This window comes from Agelaius phoeniceus, chromosome 1, assembly GCF_051311805.1.
Source record: "Agelaius phoeniceus isolate bAgePho1 chromosome 1, bAgePho1.hap1, whole genome shotgun sequence".
NCBI classification, from domain to species: Eukaryota; Metazoa; Chordata; class Aves; order Passeriformes; family Icteridae; genus Agelaius; species Agelaius phoeniceus.
This window is the reverse complement of record NC_135265.1, coordinates 10,360,421-10,387,349: the sequence shown is the minus strand read 5'-3', so window position 1 is coordinate 10,387,349 and position 26,929 is coordinate 10,360,421. Positions and strand designations below refer to the sequence as shown.

Sequence of the window (26,929 nt, the reverse complement as noted above, 5' to 3'; positions counted from 1 at the left end):
AGTGAGATTTTCAGCTGACACCAGGAAAAGTGTGCAAGCAAGACTGTCAGTGCACTACTTAGAATTAACATATGTTGAATCCACATTAAAAATAAATTTAAAAATCTGATTTTCTGTAGTATCTAAAGCAGTAATGGTCAGTGTTTAATTCATTTGCCCACATATAGATGTGTAGAGACATCTGAGATCTTCAATGGCCTTGGGCTCCCTTGGCTCCAGAAGGACATGGGGTATCCTCCCTAAATTTCACCTAAATTTAGACTAGAAAAAAGTAATCAGTCATAGGATTAGGGCTTTTTTCTCTGACATTAGGAGATTCAGTTGGCATGGGTGCTGCTCAGGAGCACTTTGGCCCAGAGATTGTCAAAGTCACCTGTACTGTCCAGCCAAAGGAGTCCCAAGGGCTGCAAAGCCTGAGAGTGTCAACATCCCCTCTGCATAAAGCAGCACAGTCCCTTCTGCTGGGACTGGGGACTTCTGCTGGGGGAGAGGTCACCAGCACCTCCCCCCTGAACGTGGTGGCCTCAATGTCCCCCTCTTCCTTATCACCTGTAAATTAAATAATAAGGGTGTTAGAGAGGATGAGCCCCTATTCTAGGAAACACTGTGAGAATGGCTCTTTTACTTGCAAGATAAAGTGAAAAGATGAGAAATCTGTACTTTTGTTCTCTGTCACAAGCATCCAAGGTTTAAGCACCATCTATTCTGTGTTCCTATATCCTGCACAAAAAATGATTCTCAAAGAAGGTGAAAAACCTTCCTCATGAACTAAATCCTCCTCTTCCTTCTGATAAAAAGGCGAGTTTGCTTATCCTTGCACAATTACATTGTATAAAATCATTACCTCAAAAGAAATCTCTTGAATCAGTGCACTGAATGTGATCCATTTTCAAAGCTCATGTCAATACTGGCCTATGACATTTGAAATTGTTAGCATTCTTTCCAAAGAGGTCTAGGTCTATGAATGGCTTCTTGTAATAACAATCAGAAATAGCTGCATTTCTTTTGAAGTTATCATAGAACACCCTAAACTGCAGAGTGAATTTTCCCCACCAAAATATTTAACTAAAAAATGTCCCCATTTTTCAGCTGGAGACCAATGTATACACTTTTTAGACTATTTTTTAGACCACACATTTCTGTTATTGATCAAGACTTAGAATCCAGTTTATTTTAATCTTTCACATAAATAGGCTAAAAGCTCTGGATCATTAGTTCTTTCTGCTTTTATTTGCTGGAAAATATTTCACATCACTTTTAGAGATTAGGATTTGGTAACACTTTATTCTATCTGTCTTATTGTTTTAATTTATGTGGTCTTAAGAATAACAGAAATCATAACAAATTCTTTGGGTATTAAAGAGGGTGGTATGTGCACACAGATGCAGTCAGTGACAGACATTTTTTTCCTTTCCTTTAGAATCTATAACACTCATTTTGAAGACTCAGACAGCAAATGAATCTGAAGATGTTTATCTTTTGCTGAACAGTCAAATGTGTCATTTAAAAAACTGCACTGTAATGAGGTTATTTTAAAAGCTGAAATGGGAGAAAGTTTGAAGTCTAAGGATAAATAAAATATTGGCAGGACACGGATTCTTAAGCTATCTTGAAAAGTACAGACCACACTTAAGTATCAAATGTCTTGTCATTTTCTTTACCCTCCACATCTTCATGTAGGCTGGCAATGGGTCTGGAGTCTGAATTTGAGACTGTATCACAAGTGTAAGGCAGCAGAAATAGGGAACTCAGGAGAGTTTGATGTTTAGAAGAGTTGAAGACTGATTTTTCTAAGGAGACTGGAGGAATGAGATGCTCAGTTTTCCATGAATTTCACTGATACCTGTAATGAGCCAAGTGTGAGCACATCCTCAGAGCCTCTCTTTTGCTGAGGATACACCTTCTCACCAGAGCTGTTCAACTGGCTGGGGGAAAGGAGCAGAGGAAAGTGTTCTTGTTCAAAGGAGAAAGAGAAGGGGAGAAAGGCTACCCTGAGGTTAAATACTAGAGGAGTTCTGAAACTCTTGCCTAAAAGGGGAGGTAAAAAAAACTCAAAAAAACTGACTATAAATATCACAGGAATCCTTGTCTAAGAAACCTATTACATAACCATAAATCCTGGGAAGGAACAGTGAGCAAGAACTGTGTCCTGTAAAAGTGACTCAGTCTGAGTATAGAGAGTAACCTACTTTTATTTATGTCCAGGTAATGTTGTCATCCTTGACACCAGACACTGAGATTGAAGAGATTAATTCTGCACTTACCTGGACTTCCATGGGCAAATGGCAGCTCACAAGGACTGAGGGAGTTTCTCCAGAAACCTTTCCTTACTTTAATGGTAAATCTATTTTTGTTCTATTCTTGGTATATTTTTTAAAATGTGATGACCTAGGGATGGATATAAAATATTTTCTGGGACTGGGAGTTATTGCTGGAGGGCAAGGGGTGTCACCTGGGCTGTACCTGCATGGTGCCAGAATCCCTGGTTGCTTCCAGAATGATCTGAAGTGCAACTTCTCAATCTGGAGGTAACTTTGGCTTTTTCCCCTGTCCTCTCTGTGGGATATACACTGTCTGCAAGATCATTTAAGGTGATCTGGCCTAATTGGTTTTCTGCTTCTCTGGTCATTTTGGAGTTCCTCAGTAGGCCAAGTCTTTAGCAAAAGGCACTGTACCAGAATTTAGACTAATTTATATCACAGTTTCTTCTCGTCTGAAACTGCATGAAATGTTATGAGATTTCTAATGTAAACTGAATGATAAGTATTAGATTTAGTACCTTGAAGTCTTGCTGGAGACTTCTTTTACTCCTGCAACAGGACAAGGTTCAAACATAAGTCAGTAGCATAGTATAGGAATTCACTATGCATTAACACTCAATCATTTTAATAGAAACTTTCCTCTTATCCATGTTTTAGTCATCCCTAGTCCAAGGTGGTTGGAATGGGCATGGAGATGCATCACTTCTCCTGCATATGATCAGCAGCAACAAATAAATGTGCATTCCTGATCCATATTTAGGCAGCTAAATAAGTGGCTTCACTTGGAGCTACGCTGCACACTTGAAGACGTGCCCAGCAGTGTGAGACCCAAAACAGATGCTGATTATTATTGACATTTGCTTTCAGCCAGAACAAACCTCCCAGCTGACAGCTGCACTGGCAATTTGCTGTTGCCCTCCAAGAGGTCATGGAGCTGTGTAAAATGTGATAACCACCATTTTTCTTGGTCTGGCACACAGCCAAGGCACGCTGTGAAGTCCAGGATGCTTCAAAGAGAGACCAATAGGGTCATGGAATATATATATATATATATAGTGGATAATAAAGGCTCAGGAGCACAGTCTGGTTAGGTCACAGTTTTGTATAAGAGAAGCTGATGACTGCAGGAGGACTAATTATGGGGCTCCTGGTCACAGCATCCTGTAACTGTGATTTCTCTTGGGAAAAGAATCAAAAATCCAATTAAATATTCAGTGCTGCAGCTCCCAAATTTTAGCTGTCTGGCAATTCACAATGCTTTGATGGACACCTAAATTGCTATGCCAAAAGTAAGTATTAAGTGAGGCAAAAAAAAAAAAAAAGGATTTGAACCAACCATAAGCTAAATCAGCTGGTAGAAAAAACTAAGGTGAGGCCTGCAGATGAGAATATTTCTCTTTCTCTTCTCTCTCACAGGTTCCTAATTCAAAACTTTTTCCAATTTCTTCTGAGTTCTTTTCTATTGCACAGTGAATATTTATCCTCTGGTTATTGAAGTCTGGGCTTCCCATACCCTGGGTCCAGAATCAGTTCTGCCAGAAGGATTTTTTAATACCATTTTTAAATTCTGAATAATGGACCTGTAATGACTCAGATTCCAATAAATGTCTTATACAGACATTCTCATCAAGAGAACTGGGTCCAGAGTGTGCTGTAGGGTGATAAATTTTCAAATCAAAGTGCAATTTCTTTGCTTGGGACTTATAGCCCTTGGTATATTTTAGATAGATAGATACAGCTTTGTCAAAAATGCAGTTATATAAGGATAAAATGCTTTTTGTTTGGTTGTTGTTTTTTTGGGTTGCTTTGTTGCTGGTGGGTTTTTTTGTTTGTTTGGTTGGTTGGTTTGGGTTTTTTGGTTTTTTTTTTTGTCTAAGATGATGTGAGTTTTCATGCTTTGTTAAAAGGTGGCCTATAACACCAAACCAGTGCCAGGATACCTTTCTTTGTGCTCACAGCCTAGGAAGATTCATAAATTATCTCCATTTATATCTCTACCACACTATGTGATTTGATAATTTCTCCCTTTTAAGAAATAAGTTTATGGGTTCAGTTTGCTGAGATTTGTGATACTATTGTCAGCCATTTAGAAAATCATTGTATCATGCATCCAAATGGAGTGGTTACTTGGGAAAGGTGGCAATATTTGATAATGGAATAAGTAACTAGTATGAAAGAGTAGGAGCAGTAGAATTCTGTACAGTCAGGAATTCTGAATTGCTCTGAAAAGGGCAATGAGAGGAGTTCTGATTGAAAATGCTGAATTAAGAGTGAGTAATAAATAGTGAAAAGTAGTAGAAACTTCATATGGGCAGGAACTACAGACCTCTTGAGTCATCTTGAACTTAAAAGTCACTGCTAGGAAAATTGTGTGGGTTTCATACCTGCTCTGTAACATAGCTGTAGCAGGTAAGTTGTATTTTTATTGCTGAAATAAAACATGGGCTGAATTATCCCTTTGTCTTTTGAGTATTGGATTATTGTAGAAATGTGAAAAACAAGAAAATGTCTGCAGTGAATGGAACAAGACAAGTTTAAAACCATGTGGGAATAGATATTTTGACATTTCTACTCCCTTCTCTCTCTCTTGGGAAATATATCTATAGATATATTGGGAGAACTATTTTATATTAGCAGGTAAGTACTTTTAATTCCAGTTGAGTGTTTCAAGATAAGGTATTACAGTGGTACATATTAATGTCATGTTTAAAAAGAATTTTTGTCAGTCTGAATTTTACTGTCTAGAGGATTTTTATACTAAGACTTTGAAGATAATAATTAAAAAACCAACTGTGAGGTCAAAATAGATTTAATGGGTAAAAAAGAACGGTGATAAGCCTTAGGGACAGCTGCCCCTGGGTGCTTAATGAAGTAACCCCAGTTAATAATTTGTATTATGATTTGTGGAGTGCTTCAGGATCCTTCAGAGCTCAGATAATGGCAAACTGCCATTAAACAGAGTTGTGACAAAGCAAAAAAGGCAAAGCCTAAAATTTTATGTAGTAGATAGCTTAGTTCATTTGGCTAGAAAGGGCTTAAATAGTAGAGGGAGAGAACCAGTACTTGAGAGGAGGGGGTTTTATTGGCTCTCTTCTGCAGCTGAGCTGAAGGTTTGGCCATTTCAGATATTCACAGTATTGGCAGGCTCACAGTGAACCAACCTTTTGTAGTTCTGCACAGCCTGAACAATGCTGGACATTGCTCTTGCATGCCTGACTCTACTGCCAGTCCCAAGCACTTGGCTGTTCCTAAGGTTCTGCCCCAGAATTAGAACATAACCTAACACTGGTCAAACACAAACTGCAGCACCTGTAGTCCACAATGAGAATATTCCACATAATTAGAATAGAAATTTATTAAACTAAAGAAGTTGAAAAAACTCAGTCTTTTGTCTAGCTCTTGTGAATCATACTGGCAAAGGAAAAGAGCATCAGAAACTTGAGTTTGACAGGAAAGGAAAAGTCACTGTTGCATTTGCTTCCACATGTTAGCAAATGTTTTTAGCAGCACAAAGTACTTAGAAAATAAAAAGGTCTCCCACTGATTAATATTTTTATAGGAAATCCCTTCAAGTCCACTTAACAAATTAAAATAAATACATTCAAGTCCCATAATTTGTTTTTGTCCAATAAATATCTGTGTTTTGTGATGAGAAAATAGTCCAGTTCTCCCTGAGGGTTGCAAATGTGGTCACTTTATGCAGCTGACAGCATTTATTATACAATATGAAGAATAGTTGTGCTACTGCATGAGTGTGATGAATTTCTCTAGCTTTAAAGCATGTTCAAGGGTGGAGATTACCAGAAGCTTTATTATTTGGGCCTGGCTGTACCATTTGGTTTTTTTTCTCTCCTTCACTTGCCTCCTTTACCTATCCTGTGCTTTACTGCTTGACCTGGACCCTCAAAGGCTGTTCATCCCAATAATGCCATTTATCACAAAACTCAAAGGCATCTCATTTCTGCTCTTCAAGCAACTCCTGCTCTTCAGATTTCCCACCAGCACTGAGGCTGTGGGTCTCAGCAGAGCTAAGAAGTCCTCAGCAGGTTTTTAGCTTGCAATCCCCATTCTACCTCCTCAATGTTAGAGGCCCCTGTGACTAATAAGGAAGAAACTTCAAAAATAGTGAGATACTGATATCTTGGTGCAAACTGACCTAGGAAAAAAGAAAAAACATCTACAGGCAAACATCTACAGAAGGTATGACAATATTCTGGGTACAAAAACTACAGAACCACATTTCAAAAAGAAAGATAAAAAAGACAGAAAGCATTAATAAGTCAGATAAATAGTCTTGGAGTCACTGAAGGAAGATCTTGCTAGCATAAAGCCACAGCTATTCTATTTCCTCATTTTGCAGGAAAATGCATCTCTGCTGCCACTGCCTCCATTTAGTGAGATCCACCCACAAACTCGAGTAACTAATTTTCTCCTACTCTTAGTTTTCTGATGGAAAATGAGTAAATTCTCTTTCTTGTCAATGGGGAGAGGAAGAGGACCCTCAGTCCCCCAGAGGACTCAGTGTGCCTGACTGGCTTAGGTGCACATTGTCCATGCAGGGCAGAAGAGGAGAGTCCTGGCAGTGCAGCCTGCCCTGACAGAACAGTGTGCATCCCCTCTCTGTATCCTCAGCCTGAGACTCCTCTGGTCACACCTGAGACACCTTTCTTCTAGGACTGGCTTGGGTTGTTTGAGATTTTTCAGTTCAGAGTACTAAATGTGTCAAGACTACCATGTAAATAGGAGTCTCACCCACTTCTGTCCTCAGAACATTGTAAATATTTTGTATAAATATTTTATACTGATACATAATCTAAATAATATCCCAAAAATATCATCACATGCTTATCAGAAACTAATTTCCCACTCTGACTGAAAGGCTTTTTTATAATTTCATTTGTTAGTAGATAAATACGTATTTCTGCATATGCAATTAGACAAAAATATAAGCACTTGAATGATGTGAGTGGGATGTCCCTTTGCACAGGAGGCTTCAAAGGTGTCTCTTTCACCCTCTAGAGAAGGAAAATGTGCACACACACTGTGTCTGATTTACAGATACAAATTACTACATTTATTATGGATCATGAGCCACTTATGGCACATTATTTACAATGGAACCCTTGTAAGCCTATGGTACCTAAGGTAAAAAGAAAGATCCTTCGATTCTTTACACACAGCTGCAATAATCCTGCAGAAACTGTTTTCCCTTCTTAAGATCAGACCTCCAGAACTCAATTGATGTACAGAGGTGAAAACACCTCACAGTTTTAAAACATGCTGTAGAGAGGAGGCTGAAATCCTGCTGGATCCAGCTGTGTGTGCAGGGTCTATCACTGCTAAAGCAAAACAAGCCTGCAGAGATAGGGACAGTAATTTATTATTATTATTATTATTATTATTATTATTATTATTATTATTATTATTATTATTATTATTATTATTATTATTATTATTATTTCTTCAGTGGGCACACACCAGCACTACTCCCAGCTTGATCTAGCCATTACTACTAAAAGCTATTTGCAGAGTGGAACTGTTAGCAGCCTTTGACTTCATTTTGTGTAGTGTTTGTAGTTTTCCTACTAAAGAAAAAGTTTTATATGAAAGAAAGACAATCTGTCTTATGTTATTTAATAAGTTCCCGAAAATGCATGAGCTCAATTTTTGTTCAGCTTTCAAACAGATGTTATCTTCTTTAAAAATGATCACATCCCAAATGCAGCAATTTTAAGTGCACATTCACTGTGTATTCCAACACTTCTTGGGTTTAAAAACACATTTTTTACAAGCCAGAACATAAGATCTTGAAACAGATTGTGTATATATTCTTAGGAGCAGGGATTGAAAAGCAGATGCCCTTGGACCCAGATGAACCATGAGGGTGAAAAATAATTGTTCGCTTCTCACTTTACCCTTTTCTTAATCATATGCATGATGCATGTTTGTTTTTCCCATTCATCCAAGCACTGCTCCCACAAGCCAGGTCACAAAACCAATCTATCCTTTAACCTGGTGAATAAGGATTATCAATTAGAAAAGCTGGGTTGAGATGCCCTGGCAGATAATTTCTCTTTCACCTCCCATCCTGCAGTGTGGCCATCCCATCTCTACAGCCGAGCACTGCACAAGTCCAGCCCAGGTCAGGACATCTAAATCCAGCCTCAGAAGGGTTTCTGGATATTTTCAAAACTTTGGGATTATCTAAATGCCTAATTGCTCAGAACTATTGAGACATATTGTTCTGGGCATGGCCCAAGCACATGTGGACTTTGAGGCTATGGAGCTTTTGGAATCTAGGAGATTTCATTCCAAAATATCTTCATTTGGAACTGGGAAACTTAAGAAGCATGCTGCCTCTTTGGGATATATAAATGCTTTTCATTTCAGGAAGTGCACTGTTCTTTTTTGTAGATCTGCCTGAGAGGCTTCTATGTGATACTGGAATGTAAATTGTGCACAGGGCTTGAAAGCAGAGCAGGACCTTCTTTGCAGTGCCCTTGCGGTCCCAAGGCGGTGGGGGCTCTGCCAGGACAAGTCCCTTCTGTGCAGGTGGGGTGAGCCTCACCATGGGATAATTGATTGGTCCAGTTGTAAACACAGAGAGAAGCAGATTCTCTCTTTGTCCTTTTCTTTCTCTATTTTTTCCTACACTTTGTCATTCATCACTGACAATTCTGGCAGACAAGGATGAAACAGAATTTTTCTTTTCATCAGAATATAAATGTTCGCAATGCACTTGTGTTAATGCTGCGCAGCTGTTTGATGATCTGACTGTAAAGGACCAAGAAGACATTTAAAGCTTGGACTTTTTCAGACAATGTACTCCTGATTGCTTTTCAGTCAGCTCAGAAGCAGCCTGGTTGCAGGAATAGGCTGACTCTGCCATTCAGGCTGCTTTAAATTGAGACACAAGAATCAACACAGAATGGAAGCTGGTGTTTGGTGAAGAGCCCAAGTGTAGGGAGAGGGACCCAAGAGTAAGGGAGGACCCAGTCACCAGCAGCTTTAACTTCATGCTGCCTGTTACTAGAAAGGGGGAAGGGTCATGGGTAACATTTCTCAGAGTCTATGGCTCTAAGAAAAAGGGACAAGCAGTAAAACCACAAACAAGATCAAGGCTGCCCAGGGAAGGGGTGGAATCACCATTCTTGGAAGTCTTCAAAACCTGTGTGAGTGTGGTACTTGTAGATAGGATTTAGTGAACTGGCAGTGCTGGGTCAATGGTTGGACTTGATGATCTTGGAGATCTTTTCCAACCTTAATAAATCCACGCACATTAGAAATATTGTCAGGAACAAAGCACTGCTTGTCAAGTATGAAGCCACTTGAAGGAGCCACTTAAAGTCCTTGTACTTTAAAGAATCAGGAACTTCTTAATTCAGAATTACAGCATAAAAGTCGTTGAAGAAATCTGTTTTAAATAAAAGATTATGAAGCTGAAATAATTGAAAGAAGAATCAGTCTGGACTTCCAAGTGATAGAAAGGTCAGACCTCAATGGGATAAAAAAAGCATTTTAAATACTTATCAGTTATTAATACAGAGTTGGATAAGATTTAAAAAATTAGCCTGGCTAAAATTACCCTTTTTCCATCCTTCATTAATATACTGGTAGGTTTTGCTACCCATGTTTCTGAGATGACATTCACAGGTTTTCCCCATCCAAAGACTGCGGCCAGGTAGGTCCCACCTGTTTCCCATCCAGAAAATCTGAAGAGTCCAGCTGAATGTCCTACCTGTGAGAAATCTTCCTTTTGGAGCACACAGCTCTCTCCTGCATCCCCAGCCATGCTGGGCATCACTAATGCAGTCAGCATTAACTTAGGAGCTTTTTGGCCTGTTACAGGAAACTCTGATATGTGAATGGAGAATGTTGTTGTGAAAAGGGAGAATGACATTTAGTTTAAAAGAATATGATTTAAGTGGATTTACCTCTTTAGGTCATCTGTCAGATTTTAAAAATGCCATTTCCAAATTCTTCAAATGGTAGTTTTGTAGCATAAATACTGTTGCATTGAGTTTATTTCCACAGTTTAGGGGATTAAACAAGCCCTTCAATTTTCATTAGTTATCCAGGTTTGATGTTTTTCTAAACCTTTTTCCTGACACAATGCTGCAAAAGAAAATGCCAAAATTCTGATGTTAAAAATTGTAAAAAAATTCTATATTCTATTATTTTTCATAAGTTTGGATTGGAAGTGAAAAGATGGCAAGTAATGCACATTGTGCCCCATGTCAGCAGTTTCAGAAAAATTATGTCACTTTACAACAAAGCTGAATTATTTGGTTTCAAAGTGCAAAGTGTAATTAGACCTTTCCTTTTAACAGAAATTCCCAGTGTGTGTAGGCAAGATCAGCTGCTTGCTTTGTGTGAATTCTCAGATTGCAAAGCTACTTTCACTCCATCTGATTTCCTTTGAAAAAGCCTATTTCTTTAGACTGAATTCATCCATTTTCATTGTAAATGAGGTACAAAACATAATTACTTTATAAGAGTTGGAAAATCAGAATGGCCTTATTTAGAAGACAGAAGCCTTGGGATTATTGGCAATTTGTAAAAAGTTATGACTATGTTGCTGTGATCTGTCAAACTAGCAAATAGGAATATGATAATGCATGCTTTAAAAAATAACTCCAAGAAGTTAATCCTGGATTACCATAGTGCTCATTGCTCCCCAATTAAATCAGTAAAAGCTATTAATCTTCCCTCTTCATTTTCAGAAGTGACAAAGATATTTAAAAGTTTATTCATTTTCAGTGGTGGAGGGTAATGTGATGGAGATGAGGTGAAAGAGGTTTTTCATTTGTAGTTTTGAATTAGCAAGAATGGCATTTAAAGGATAGATTCTAAGGATGATAGAAATAGCTGTGGGGGTACTTGGAAGAGGAGAAAGAAGTCAGAGGGTGGTCTGAAGGATTAGAAGCAGAGGAGAAAACAGACAACAGAGAAATTGAAGGAGCACTCAAAGAGATGGAATATAATTAGAAGCAAAGAATGAATGCATAACCTTTTCCTCAAGTGATAGAAAAACATTAAAATATTTAGAAAAATGGGGGGAGAAAGGAAATGCAAGTCCAAGTGTGCAGATGACAAACCAAGGGAATGATAACTGCATTCTACAGACAGCAAGAAGTGTTGTCAGTGGAAAGGACCTCGGTGTGCTGGAATCAACGCTACAGAGGCGAGAGCAACTGCACAGGAGTCAGACAGAAGGGAGAATGATGGGAGCTGAAGGTAGAGCTGAGCAACAGCCAGCACAGACTTGGCAAGAAAAAAGAATGTCAGACTTTCAAACTTCCTCCTGCAGCTCTGTGGAAGGAAGACAAGCAGAAGATACCAGGGTGGTGTCTGTAAAAAGGCTTTTGACGTTGCTTTATAGAACATTCTCACAGGCAGGTCTTACAAATGTATTTCTAAATGGAACTACAAAGGGCTGAGGCATAAAACAGGCTGGAAATGTGTTCTCTGTAGTGATAATGAAGGGTGATGCTGTGGAGCCCATTATCATTAACTGTGGAAGGACAGAGAATGAGAATGCTCATTAAACAGGCACAGGACATGCAACTGAGAGGAGCTACCAGGAGAATGTATAATATGGTCAGAATCATAGAATAAAAACAAAAAAAAAATTGAGAAAAAGCATAGGAAAAAACCCCTAAAAATTGGGACACATTTCAATGAGAATAAATCCTGGTGCATGCTTCTTAGGTAGAATTAATGAGCCTACAGGAAAGATCTGATGTTGAGAGACAATCACAATCTTCTGAATAGTTCTTGCTAGCAAAGTACCTTCAGTATGTTTCTGCAAGGAGAAACTCTAGAATGAAGCCACTTTTTTTCTCTCCTTTCCTTTTGCAAAATAGACTCCCTTATAATTCCACTCCTTGATTTTTACCAGCATTTTTCAAATATAGTTGTTCTATCAACAACCTGTTGATGCAGCCTAATATCAGCTCATCTTTCCCTTACCATATTAGAGCTAGAAGGTCTGAAAGCAACTTTCAGTTATTTGCTCTTGCAAAATCCATTTCCTCTGGAAAACAAGAAAATAAATTATTAGTAATCCAAGAAGAAGCAAGGTCAAACTTTATTCTTAAGAATATGCATTTAACAGTTTAAGGGGTTTTTGTAAATTACATTGACGACTGGACTTGCCAGTGTATTTTTTCTTAAAAGTCCAGTCAATTTTTACACATTAAATTCTGTGAAAAAACCAATAACTGTAATGATCAGAAGACAGCTGCCTCTCTTTCCTAGCAGAGATTTTTAATGACTAACACCTCTTTAAATTCTGCTGGTCAGTTTTGGAAAAAAATAAGTTTAACATCTATTCATATATAATAATGGGCTTTACTCTCCAAGAAATAGATGGGTTTTTGGATCATTTCTTTCCAAAGAAAATCTGTGCCCAGAACACTTGGGAAGCATTATACACTCCTCCCAAGTGAGTTCATTCCCAGGATCTCACATCTTACTGTTGAAGTAAGGTTTGACTCGGATTAAAGTTGCAGCCAATTCTCTCTTGGAAAGTTTTTACAAACCAAATCTAAATGGGGATCCAGGTGCCACATCCAGAGCCCATCCTGGATCTGTGAGAGTCAGCAGAAGTGGATAATCCTGTTTAGTTTATTAGTTGCTGAGAGATACTTGCATTAAAGAATAACAAAACTAAATAATTTTAAACTATCAAAAATTATGAGGTCTACACATGTAATGAATTTTTATTGCCATAGTGTGGAAATAATTGTTCCTAAATGTAATGTTTCATCTTTTAAATGTGGAACTAAGCTAGTAATACAAGTCCATAAGGCAATTCCTCTGAGGGTTCTGTCCATTTCCTGCAGCTGTCTTTAATTTCTACAGACTCTCTACAGTTTCCATTATGCCTTGGGCTCCTGGGAAGTCTCCAAACATTTCCATAGATGCCATTGAAGCATGTAAATAAGTTGGTATTTCCCTGTGAGTTGGTTATTCCACAAAAAACCAACAAAACCACCAACCAAATCTCCAAACACCCACAAACCCCCCCCCCCCCAAAAAAAACCATTAAAAAACCCAACAAAAAACAACAATGTAAAGAAATCCATAATTATCTGTCTAAAAGTTTCATGCCAGCATTTGGCATTTTCCACAGGAAGAGGAGAAAGTACATTTAATGAACCACTGGTCTAACTTGACCGACCAGCTCTTAAGGATCCTTATTTTCTGCATTAATGGAATGAGGGACCAAAGATTTTAGGAAAAAAATCAGGAAACAAAACACTGAGTTATTTCCTTCCTATTGATCTGTAAATCCACTGATATAAATGATGTTCACAGAGCTATGGGTTGAGGTTTTTCCTCTTGCATGTTGGTAGACAATTCTATTTAAGTTTTAAAAATAGAACTTAAAAATAGCTGCATAAAAAATACTAAGTGCACTGAGAAATACGAAGTGCATTACAAAAAGTAGGAGTAGGAATACTTCACATAATCTGGTTGTTTGTTTCCAAAAGCCTTTTCACATTGTGCTCCCCTGGTGACTCTAAAAGCAGGAGCAGGAGAGGCGGCCGGAGGAGCTCCCACGAGTCGGTTGCACATTCCTCGCATGGGGGATTTACAGCTCCAAAGAACAGTGCTAAAAGCACCACTGGGTACAGATGCATGGGATTAATTCTGAGTTCTGTGATAACAAAATGACTGTTTCAAGCCCTTTCTTTCCACTGGGCTTTTACTGAACAAAAAACAGTTGACAAGTGTGGACAAAGAGCCCCGAGTGCTTTATGTTTGTCAAATTGCCTCTTTAGTGGGTGCATTAGGAATCAGAAGCATAAGAAAAATTCAAATTGCCTCAGGCTTTTCTGGTGAAACTTCTTTACCAGAGGTCTTATTTAACCTTCACAATGTACATATCTTTCATTAACCTGATGATCCAAAGATATACTGTCAGGTTTGTTTTAGGACAAAGAAACAATAAGAGGGAGGAATCAAGGGCATGTAACCCATTCAACTCATCTCTTATTAGACTTCTTTTCTCTCTGGGTAACATTTAACTTTTTCCACAGTGACTCACCCCATGTTTTCACAACTGAGAAAATTTATATTCTCTGTGCAACTTTAATAGATATAGATGGCTTTCTTCTTGTAGTTGTTCTTTATTTTCTCATAATCCATTATCTTCATTAGTTAAAATAATTGCTTTATTTATATGAGATGAAGGAATAAGTTAATAGAAATACTGATCAAATTCCAGGTTACAATTTAAATCTTTAAGTGAAATGGATGTGATTGAAAAATTTGTAGTGGATAAACCTTTTTCTATTTATTCTTTGGGAATTGACTTGCCTTTCATGAAAGTCACAGATGGCTCCTGGACTAGAGGCACTGGTCTAAATAAACTGTGTTGGAAATAAATACATTTTTTAAAAGAAAAATACTTCACTAAAACATTTAATCATGCACTGGGGATGAAAGCCAGGGTTTTCAGCTTCCACAGGAAAAAAAAAAATGGCTTACTCATTTGGGCACTGATATCCAGGTTATGGTAGGCCAGGAATCCAGAAATACAGGTTAATTTTTCCAGTGTATGAATGAAAGCTGGAGCAGTGAAGAAAAAAAGCAATCCCTCTTTCTCCCTCCATCCTGAGACTTTTTGAACCAAGTTTCTCTAATCTTACAGGCAACAGGGAGGAAAGTTCCTCTCCAGCCCTGAGAAAGACAAATATATAAAATCATACAGCATATTGCTATATTATAATATTGTATTGCACATACAGCACATACACTATGCATGTGTATGCAAATGCTGATCTATAAACTACATCTCTAATTTCACATGTAAATACTACATGTGAAATTAGAAGTTCCCTTATTTGATGTAAAGGAGTTCTGTTGGTTTTCATCCAAGAAATGAATGAATGTGTGAAAGCAAGAGGTGGCTGTGAGCAAAGGACCATTAAACACATACAGGAACAAAAGTACAATGCCATAGAGCTGCCTGGCCATAAAACCAAAACTAGAACATTTCACAGGTATTTGAGGAAATAAAAAGTAAGGATAATTTACCATCTTGAGACTAATATCTCAGTTACTCCTTTTGATTAGATGCCTAAAGAAAAAATTTAATTAGACCAGTTCCTGAAAGGTGTATGTCATAATGCATTAATTAAAGCTTAAGCTGTAGTGAAGTATCCAAGTCCTTGTGCAGGCCATGTGGAAATCACAGCAAAGCCAGTTTGCTCCGCTGGGCAAGGGTAAGAGAACATGAATATCAGCAGCCCAGCTCTGTAAAACTCCTGGGGCCATTTCAAACCCTGAGTGAAGCTGAGAAAAAAGGCATCCAGTATTCCTCTCTGTGTCTGCCTTACACACTACCCTAAAATGGATGGGAGAGACTTTAAAACCAGAGCTTTTCTTCAAGGCAAAGGGCTGGAGGTTTCAAAAGAGGGTAAAGGCTCTTTGTCAGCATTTTCAGCATCCAGAAGTTGCCACTGTCAGCTGAATGTGGCTGCCCTGAAGCCTAGGCATGAAGGCTGCCTGTGTAGAAATGGATCCCACTGCAGTGAAAATAAAATAATTTTACTGACTGTCTTCACTTGTGCAGTGGAACTTTCTGCAATGGTTTAAGCAAGGGTATTTTAGTTCACATTATCAGAAAACCATGTGCAGTTACTCCAGCTCATCTGGGAGAGGCTGACCTCACCACATGTGCCACTTAGTTCCTTGCAGTTGATCAACCTTAGAGGCTGGCCTCAGTTTTACTGAGTTCTGGGTCAACAGCAAGTGTTTAATTCCTTGTAAAAGAGATAATAGAAGAAAATTTCTCAAAAGAAACTTGTCTGGTCGTTACCTGTACAAGTGTTTATCTTACTCCTTTGGCAGGTACCAACTACTGGGACCTATAATGCTATATCCAAGGGCATAGTGCTGGAGATTAAAGACTAAGAAATCTTCTTTCTCAAGGCTGAATCTTAAACATCTTGTCCACCTTTTTTTCTCTTTAAAGGGCTGTGAGCAAACTGAAAGAAGCCCTGTTAGTTCAGGCTGGCTGTTTGAGCCGTGGTGGTGCAAGGTGTACCAGGGGAAGAGAGATGAGTTTGGGGTCTGAAATGCTGAAACCAAGAGATTGTCTGCCTGGTTTGGGTCATGAGAGGAGATAAGGCGATGCTGTCCAAGCAGAAAACCAGCAGAAATAGAGAGGTTTTCATAGTTGATTTAGTATTTCTCCTTTCTGCAATACCTTGAGCATCATTTCCTGTTGTGTTAACGTGGAAGTGCCTAAGCCAGCTCAGGATCTGGATTACAAGAGGCACAATGTGTAGGGGGCAGTGAATTTTTGGATGTTGACCTACAGCCCCTGGTCTGGCTGGGCAGGCTCAGGAAGGGCCAGAGTTGCACTGTTGTAACCTCTGGGAAATATCTGCTGTGTCCCTCCCAGTGCCTGGCTCAGGAGGGCTATGGACACATCAGGGCACAAACCAGGAGGAAATATCACAACCTGGTCTGTGCTTTCCTGCCTGTCTTTATGGCCTTATCTCTGTGTAATGAGCTGGACTCATGCTGGGGACTGAACTGGAACACTGGAACCTGTGGCAGAAGGCAGAGTTTCTTCAGAGCCAGCTGCAGAAAGCAGCTCAGATCAAGAGAGCAGTGAACTCCTGTCACTGAGCAGGGAACAAAGCTGTGCTGGCACCTGGGGTCCTGGGCTCACCTCCAGCTGGGAGAACTGGAGCCCCCATAGCCCTCAGGCTGCCACAGCCCCAGGCAGCAGAGCAGAACCTCTCCCTGTGGTCACATCTGGCCCATCACCTCCTGCTGTGAGCAGGGACACTCAGAGGCCCACACCCTCCTAGGAGAACAGGGCAATCCCCTGTTGGCTGATGCACACAGCAGAAGCCAAGGCCTTGTGACCTGCTAGGCTGAGCACTGCTGTGTCTCACTGCCTCTAGTGAGAAACCCTGAGGGAAGGGTTGTCCTCTGCTGGTCCTTGTGCTGGTGAGCTGCCATCTTCCTACACCCTGCTTTCCCCCTTTGGGTTTTATACCTTGTCATCCCAGTATTTACCTTGTCATATCACTATTTATCCTCCTGGCTCACTGAGCTGCCACTCTCAGCAAAAATACCTCTCTGCTCCTGCTGCTCTTCTTACCTGGCATGGATTCAGCCTACAACTCTGCTCACACCTCCACAACCATTTTTTTGGCTAAACCAAGCCAAGGAGGCCTCCTGAAAGGCGGCTGTAGCAAGGTTGAAGCTTAAAGAGTTTATTTTTTATATTTTTCTGATCCTGGACTGCATTAGTGCATAACTCTGAACTCCATATCTCTCCCCACATTTTGGTCAGACAAAACATTCCTTCCAGGCCTGAGAACCAAGGTCACCATCCCAGCCTCAGGCCAAAAAGCATAAACAGAAGTGAATTGGGAAGGGGCAAACTGGGGAAATATGACTTCATTATCTGAAGCTGTAATTGCAGAATTAATGCCTGATATGCAAAGAGACCAAACTTATATCTGTCTGAAAAACTCGTGCCCACTGTTCATCTTGGGTGTAGCCTCTCTGAGGCTTTGGCTGCCCAAGGTGTATCTAGTGAAGGCCTTTAATAAACACCCACTTTATCCTCCTAACTGTGTCTAGCCTCTGTTCTAGGTAGCCATTCCCAGGCATCAAGGCAGATGTCCATCTCTCCTCCCAAGAAACAATGGTAGAACAAGAAGAAATGGCCTCAAGTTGCACCTGGGGAGGTCTAGATTGGGTATTAGGAAAAATTTCATCACCAAAAAGGTGGTGAAGCACTGGAACAGGCTGCCCAGGGAAGTGATAGGGTCGTTATCCCTGAAGGCATTTCAAAAGAGTAATGTAAAATCAGTGTAAAATCAGAATCTGAATGCAGGTCCTTCAGCCCAAGTACATGCTTGGGGTGTCTGTGGGCCTCAGGGCTGCCTTCAGTTCCCTCCACTCCCCTCTGGGTGCAAGGGGCCATCCATCAGTTCACTGTGCAGGGACAGGAGGATCTAAGCTTTTGAGAGCTCTTTGGAGAGGAAAGGGAGGCCAATACAGCTTTGTAGATGTCCTTTTATGTTTTAGGATTAGAGAGACAAAAAATAGGATAACATAGATTGTGGAAACTATTAAAAAAAATGAATTCTTCTCCAGCCCATCAGAACTTTAATGATGAAATGTGCCATCCATGTAGATTAAAACCAGAAACTCTGTACTTTTAAAATGTTGTGAAACAGGCAGTTGTTATATGCCAAGACCAGCTTATTAATTGAAGGAGGGTGAAGTCCTGAGTGCTCAGTGGTGCTGCTGAGAGCTATGTTACCTCTGAATTCTGGTTTTTTTTCTAGAAGAGCTCCCAGCATGACAGCTACTTCTTCATTTGATTCACACAGGTTTGAATCCTGGGAAAAACTAAAAAATAGTCATATTCCATTTATCAGATGTTGTGTAATCTGTGTTTTTGCTAGTGTGTGGGATTGCTTTTTGCTTTTCTGTGAATATAACAAAAACACTGAAAAAATTTGTGGATCTTTTGGATGTTCCTGTCAAAGTAGTTTTATTAAACAATTCAAAGTTAAAATTCTTGTCATTAGGTGGCCTTTGGCAGGTACACATAGTTCCACAAAGTTAAATGAGTGAGCCATTTGTAGCTTTCTTACCATGGATGTGAGAGGCTGAATTCCTTTTGCAAGGTGCTGCACATACAGCTCGTATCTGCTGAGATTTCTTGGCAGCATCTTTGAGAAACAACCCTTCTTCCCCTTCCCCATCTCCTGCCAAGTGAATGCTCCTGACTTGTGGCCCTGGCATCCTGCTGAGGCTGTGGCACAGCCATGTGCATGGGTCTCTGGCCATATACGAATCAAAAGGTGCACAGTCATTACTGCAGTAAATTTAAAACAATTTTTTTCCAATAATCAGTAAGCAACATAAAATCCTCTGTAGGTATGTAAGCCATACATGCACACACTGACAAATAGTCAGCAAACTATTTATTAGAGAGTCTTGGCTACAAGAAGATGGGTTAAATGTAGCCCTGTTTGGACATAATTCACCAAAAGTGTGCAATGCTCTAAGAAAAGGCATTGAGAAAAGGTCATTAATGGTCAGTATAGGTGCTGTCTGCCACCTGCTCACACCTAACACAGGTTATAGAGCCTGAAATGCAGATTTTTAATAGTGTCTCAAGGTATGTTTAACACCAAAAGCTTATTCACCTCCCCTTTCTTCTAAGATTTAGGTAATCTTCAGTGCAACCCAGAGCAGGCACAGAGGACAAGGTCTCTTGCCCCAGCACGTCCCAGCAGGTGGCACAGTGTGACAGGACAGTGCAACACACAAAGCTGCAGTGGTGGCCAGAGGTCCCAGCACTGCATGGGGGAAACAGGGAAACTGTGCCTTCCCTAATAGGGGTGGCTGCACTTTGACAGGATAAAAGATTTCATCTAACAGAAACCAGACATAGCAGCATCAGTCCCCAGATGGAACAAAACCAGGTTTTCCTGAGGATTCCCACAGCACTGAGAAGCAATCACATCCTAGGCTACTCCAGAAAATACTTTCTCACTCTGCAGTGATGAAATCTTGGAGCCCAAGCCTGCTCTGCTAAGGTGAACAGCAAGGTGAAATTATTCTGATAGTTCCTACAGCAATTGCTAAGCATGGTACTGTGCCCAGTGAAGAATTTGTGGTTTAGTTACATCTTTTATAAATTCCAATATAACATCTAGAACATGAGTTAATTTGTACTGCTTTCTGCTAGAGGCACATTCAACAACAGATGTTTAAGAGCAGCTGTTTGACTCAGTCTTGGTGGGAAACTTCTCATGGGTTAGAGATTAATATTCAGCTTCTCTGTAAAAGGGTTTTCAGGCCTATATTTTTAATTTTAATTAAAGAGTATATATTTTTCAAGATTTTCTAAACAGAAGGCCAGCCTGTGTAAGCTGAGGAAGCATTTCTGACCTCAGTGGGGTTGTGACCATTTACCAGGGCCTGGTTCTTGGCCTCCAGGCTGGACCTACAACCCTTGCAAATGCTACATCAGAGAAATTTTGCAACTGCTTTTTTGACTAATGCTAGACATAGCTCCCATGGTTATGACCTATTTAATGATCTTCTAATTTACTCTTTTTCAGTACAAATCTTTGTGTTATCAGAACAGCAGATGAAAACCACCACTTTTAACCTTTTGAAATCAGCCCACAAGAACTAGGCATCACCTCTTGCATTGTTTTTCCCTCTATTTTATTTTAAATTTCTAAAGGAAGGTATATCCTTATTTCCAATGTTATTTCTGAAAAAGAAAGTAAAATGCAGAAAATCAAAATCTGTATAGTGTCTGCTTTTTATCATCCTTTCTGCACTTTAGCTCCTTTTCTGAATGGGAGTCAGCAGAATGAAAATAAAATGTAAAACCATGTACATAAATGCAGCATGGGAAAAAAAGAAAATAGCTCCCAAATATTTAGAATCATGTTTCTTTTATGGCTTTAATACTTGGTAAAAATAGCCCCAAAACTGATTGCACATGGAAAAAAAGAAACTCTGCTCTGTGTCTTCAAAATGCAAATGTGTTAAAGGCACATACAAAACCAGAGCAGCACTGCAAAAAAGGATTTCCATGTGTAATCAGAGTGGATAGCACACAGCACACACAACACACAGGATAGTTCACATATGAACCTTTACCATAAAATAAATGTTGGCATTTCAGGTCCAATTTTCACTTTCTTCTGGCACCATAACATGCCCAACAGTTGTCTGCTGTGTTTGCCACTGGTATTTTGTTCCCAATTGCCCACTCTTTTTCGCTTCTGCAATTACCAGGGTAATACATTTTGTGAAAATCTGCCTTGGATTCTGTTTGCCAAGGCCTCCATATAAACACCAGCATCCACTTAGCTTTTCTCACTCAGCCATGTCTCTAAAGATAATGGCAAGCTCAACATCTCCTTGGAAGAGCTCTCAGATTTGAGAAGCTTTGAGGCTGTGAGGGGGAATATGCTGCAAATACAAGACTCAGGGTGTAATTACATCTGTAATAGTCTGTCACTCATGTAAGTGGGCCATCACCATCTTTTTCTCTTGGGTAAATGTAATTCTGAACACATGGAGGAGGCTTTGAGAAATGAAAAAAAAGCAATCTTCAAACTAACTTGTGAAATAAATACATTGGTGTGCAAAGAGGAGTGAGGAGATGCCCTGAGTGGGGTGGACAGTGGCCAGGCAGAAAGAGACCTGGGGCTGCTACTCAACAGCAGCTGAACATGAGCCAGGTGTGCCCCGGTGGCCAAGAACGCCACGGGCATCCAGGCCTGGATCAGGAATGGTGTGGCCAGCAGGGGCAGGGAGGTCCCACCTTGAGTGCTGCCTCCAGCTCTGGCCCCTCAGTTTAGGAGGGACTTTGAGATGCTCAAACACATCCAGATAAGGGCAATGAGGCTGTTGAAGGGCCTGGAACACAAGCCCTGTGAAGAACAGCTGAGGGAGCTGGGGTTGTTTTGTCTGGAGGAAAGGAGGCTCAGGGGAGACCTTATCCCTCCCTACAGCTGCCTGAAAGGAGGTTTGGCCAGGTGGGGTCAGTCTCTTCTCCCCAGCAACCAGTGACAGGACAAGAGGACACAGCCTTAAGCTGTGCCAGGGGAAGTCCAGGCCAGACATTAGAAAAAAGTTCTTCACAGAAAGAGTGGTTGGGCTGCCCAGAGAGATGGTGGAATCACTGTCCCTGGAGGTATTTTAAAAACGACTGGATGTGGGACTCAGTGCCATGGCTTAGTTACTCAGGTGGTGTTAGGTCATGGGATGGACTTGGTGATCTTCAAGGTCGTTTCTAACCTAGCTGATTCTGTGATTCTGTGATTGATTCTGTGATTCTGTGATTGATTCTGTGATTCTGTAATTCTGTGGTTCTGTGATTCTGTGATTCTGTGGGTGAGCTCTGCCCAGCTTGCCCATGGTAAGACCTGTAACTGTTGACACATGAGAAACATTTGCAAAGGGAAGAGAAACCCGCCACCATTTACTGAAATATTGGTTATGTTCTGTTTAATCCTTTTGTCATTCTTTTTTTGGGCTTTCTTTTTTTTTCCTTTGCTGCCTTTCCATGGAAACATAACACAGCCTATTGTTTTGTTTAATTTTTGTCATTTGCTTCTCCTCTATCGACCTCTTCTAATATGTGTGTAATTCTATTTTTTTTCAGACAAGCTAATGATCCAGGAAGAGGAAAGACATTTTCAGGGCAACACGAATATAAATGATAAACTGTAAGTCACATTTGTTTGCACATGGATAGCATTTGTGGTTTCACACTGTTCCAAAGCAGAGGCTCTGCTTCCAAGAACTGGCTGAGTAGTTTGCCTGTTATTTATCACACTGTCCCAAGTAGATGATTTCTGGATGATTAACAGAGCTATCATTGCATTCTTACATGCAGGCTGGACTTAACTTGCTGCTTTTGAAACACTTAGTAATTGTCAAAAAGAACAATAAAAAATGAACAGAACCCCGCAGGAATACTCCTCTGCTAGCCTTGCTGTTAAATGTCTCCTAAATGTTAGCATTATTTCAGCTGTAATTAAAGCCTAGATGAACTTTTTCAGCCTTCCCATTGTCCATGGCTTGCAATCAGTTGCAAACCCAAGCTTTCTTTAAATCACAGTGAGGAGGTTACACTAATGAGTACTGACTTCTCAGAGTGGGAAAGAGTCTCAGAGACCATGCTGGCTTCCAAAGAGCACAGGGAAGTTTACTCTCAGCATCTCAAAGAGGTTAATTTGAACAGTAGCTGGAACTACAAAGTATTTCAGGTAGTTTTCCTCTCTCAGTTTAGGAACAAGATAAGCAGAGCCCTCAATTAAGGATGATGCTACCAGGGAAATACTTTCTTCTATTAGCCAGGAAAACATCTGCCAGTCCTCCTGTTCACTTCATGGAAGTGAAAGGCATAATCTGAGGCTGCCCTTGGAAATGCAAATTCAACATAAAACCTACTGAGTTGTCTGTCTTCTTACCACACATGTTTAACAAATCCCATTTACAAGGCTTGCTCTGTACTATGTTGGGGGAGTTATCTGTGCTCTGTTTAGGAACATTTCATGATTAAAGGATAGGAAATGATTATTTTTACTTCAATTGGTTAAACTGCTCACATTGCATTGTGGTAGCAAACTCTGTGACCTGAGAAAATTTGCCAAGTTCCATGACACATGTGTCAATACAAGCAAGCAGTTTATAAACCCATCTTGGGTTACTTTATTTTCCGTTTCTCATCTGTGGGAAGCTAAAGGAGAATCTATGAATGTTATTATTATCATTAGGTTCACTTGTTTCATATTGCTGAGCCTGAGCATCAGCTCCGTGGAAGTAGAAAAGAGTCAAAAATATTCTTTAAATCTCTTGTCATAGCTTCTAAGCTGTATTTATCTCTGTATTTCCTGCTTATTATTGTGATTCATCTATTTAAATATTTTAAAGAGGATTCAATCTTGGAGTATGCAGATATACACTTAAATTCCTAAAGACCTACTGGAAACACAAGGGATTTTTCAGAAGTAACTAAGCTGCTTTCTTATCAATTTCTTCATGGCTTTTTATTTTCTATAAGTAATGTGGGTACTGGCCCAAGGGAGGATGGAAAAGAGAAAAGGCTTCATGTTACCCAGAAGGGAATGGGCCAAGGTCAGCCCTCTGCCCCTGCACTGACAGGCCTTTGCCAAGAACAAAGTACCTCCTTTTAACTTCTTTTATCTTTGAATACCTCATAGGAACTCATCAGAAATGCCCTCCAAAAGGTCTTGTTTTTCTCAATGAAGACTGTCCTTTTGCCTTGTCGTTAGATTTGGAATCCAGTTCTGTTGGGAAAGTGTTTAATCCAGTGTCTGTTACAGAGAAAAACAAATCCAGCAGTTTCCCCATTCTTTATCTAGATATAGCAGTAGCTTGAAAAATGTAAATTATGAAACTTCATGGTACCTCCTCTCTGGTGGAGGTCTATTTTGATTCTGTTTTCTTAAGAACAGGACTCTTAACCTGACCTGCAGCATGTTTTTTCTCTTTTTTGCTCTTTTTTCCAGATGCTGTCTTCTGCTCTGGCAGTATGGCCATTTTCCTGCCAGAGAAGCCCAGCAAAAGGAGGAAAACAAATGCAAAATTTCCTATTGAATGATTCAATTCACCTGGAATAGCATTTGAAATAATGAAAGCTGATTCCCATTAGCAAAGTCCTGTGCCCACTATTGAAACTAAATTGTGTGCTGTGGAATTGCAGTCCTGTCTTCAAAAAAAAATTATTTTTCCTGCTGGGAGAGCACTGAATGACAAAATACACTCTGCTTAAAATAACACAGGGATTTATATCACTCATGTCAACACAAGAAAAGACTAATTTACAGGTTATTAATTAGAAAATTTTGAAACAGTTTCAGTGCCAAATGTTAATGCATTATGCAGTAACGTCTCTAGATTGTGATAAATTTTGAATTATTCTGAAATGGTTTTGAAAGTTATATCGAATCCTGTGATTGGCTCTTGATTTCTAAATGCATAGAAGATGCCATAAGCCTGTAAACATCCATATCCTGAATCAGACTTACTGAATACTGTTTCCTCCAAAACCTCTGATTCATGTTCCAAAATTTAAATGTTCATAAGCACATTATTTGGTGAAATGTTGTAAGGTCAGTTACATATGACTGCTGGCCTGAACAGTAGCTAAAGTGGTGAATGTACATTAATTCCTATTCTTTTTCCATATAAATGGCCTCAGCTAGTTATTCTCATAGGTTTAGTTCAGCAAACAGTCCTCTGCACTCAGTGGATTAGCTGATTTAAAATACTTTTATGCATGACAAGAATCTGATCACCAAAACATACTGAATGTTACTTCTGGAATTCCTGCTGTTTTCTATTTTACTCTGTTAATGGAAAGTGGTACAAATGTCCCTCAGGAGGCCTTGAGAGAGGACTCAAGATAGCAAGATTTGTCTAGTTGCAAGTGTCTGATGAAAGCTGGTGGATCCTTCTGGAGAAACCTTAGTGGTATAGAGAGACCACTTGTTCTCTTCCTAATGTTTAAATTAAAGTGGTGTATTTCAACATTACTACACTCAAGAAGTATTTCATATGTTTAATAAAAGAACCTTTTGTGCCTCTGATGTGTAAATGTAAGAACGGTTGACGTGTGCCAAGCTCATTTTACAACAGACAGTGGGAAGCAGGGTCAGATCTGCATACTTAGAATAAATTTTGAGAAAACTCTACTGTATCTTAAGAGTGATCTTAGTTGTTAGTTAGCCCCACAATTCGTGTTGAGACCTCAGGGGATATGAAATTTATCTGACATTTCTTTGTCTCAAAAAAGTCCTACAGAGCTCCGTCTAGCAGCCCATCTCTGATTTTTCCAAGTTTGGCAGCACCAGCTGAGAAAGGGTCATTTGTGTTTGAAGACCAGCTGAGAAAGGGTCATTTGAATACAATGTGTTAATCTTTAAAACCTGAAAGATTTTCATGAGAAGGGCCATTTGAATACAATGTGTTAATCTTGAAAACCTGAAAGATTTTCATGAGAAGTCTCCAGGAGAGTTCAGGAGAGTTTTCTTGGGTAAGAAAAATCCAGAATAGCAGTTTGGTTTAGGTGGCTCTTGGCTGCTACACCAGAGCAGGAGACCAGAGCTGACAGAAGCCTGTGAGCTGGTGCTCCAGGAGCTGCCTTGGAAAGGATCTTGTTATACTCCAACTTTTCACTGTTCAGAGCAGACTGAATTGAAATGAAATTCAGGATGGGAGTCAGCCATTAATGAAAGAGAAATTTTTGCTGTCTGGTGACTGTTCAGATGCAGTTAGCAATAATTAGTTTTATTGTTCCCCAATTAGCAATAGTTGGCCTTCTGCCACCCTGCTTCATAATGGTAATACTAAAGAACTGAATTCACATCTAGCCTGTTACAATTTCAAGGATGCCAGAGTGGCCTCTGCTTATCTATTCTTTTAATAATATACATTTTAAAAATATACATTGTCATTTCACAAGAAAGCTGAAAGAATTGAGCACAACAAACTTGAGACTTGCCACCTGCTACATCTTACTGTTACATTTTGGTATACTTTTACAGTTCCAGGCTCTGCTTTTCATGCTGGGAAGATTTCTACCACTTAGATCTGACAGCTGGCATTCCATCTATGCATCATTTCATCTTTTGGTTCCTTGCTTCAGTGAGATTGCATTTCCAAAAGCAGCTTTGGTGCAATTCATGTGTCTGTGCATAACAGGGTGGTCCACCAAGAAAACATCTACCTCCTTGGTTCTTTTGGTTCCTCAAGGCATCATTGATTTTACCCTCAAACTGGTTCTCAGCATCCAGGGAATTTCATTAGATTTCAGTATTTCACATGAATAATGTGAAAAACAAAAAGGGCACTAAGAAAATGTGTAAGGTTGTAATTATTTCACTTTACAAAAATCGAATTAAATCTCCGCTTTCTGAGCTACTACATTCAGAAGATGGCCTTTAATTTCAAACAGTTGAAACTGAGTACCCTCTTTAAGAATTATTATTTTCTATTCAAAGAATCATAGAATCATTAAGGTCAGAGAAGACCTCAAACACAAAATCAGCAAGCCCACTCTTTGACTGAACACATTTCAGTTCTGTTAATTTTTTATTGTTCTTTTTGACAATTAC

At 39.6% G+C, this 26,929-nt stretch overlaps 1 long non-coding RNA gene across 1 annotated transcript; it reads left to right on the top strand.

Annotated features, from left to right (window-relative positions):
- Window positions 1-2,119: 2,119 nt before the first annotated feature.
- LOC143695697 (uncharacterized) lies at window positions 2,120-24,884 on the top strand. Its single transcript, XR_013185197.1, has 3 exons — window positions 2,120-2,338; window positions 22,450-22,513; window positions 24,323-24,884. It is a non-coding gene; the product is annotated as an uncharacterized LOC143695697 (long non-coding RNA).
- The last annotated feature ends 2,045 nt before the right edge of the window (window positions 24,885-26,929 follow it).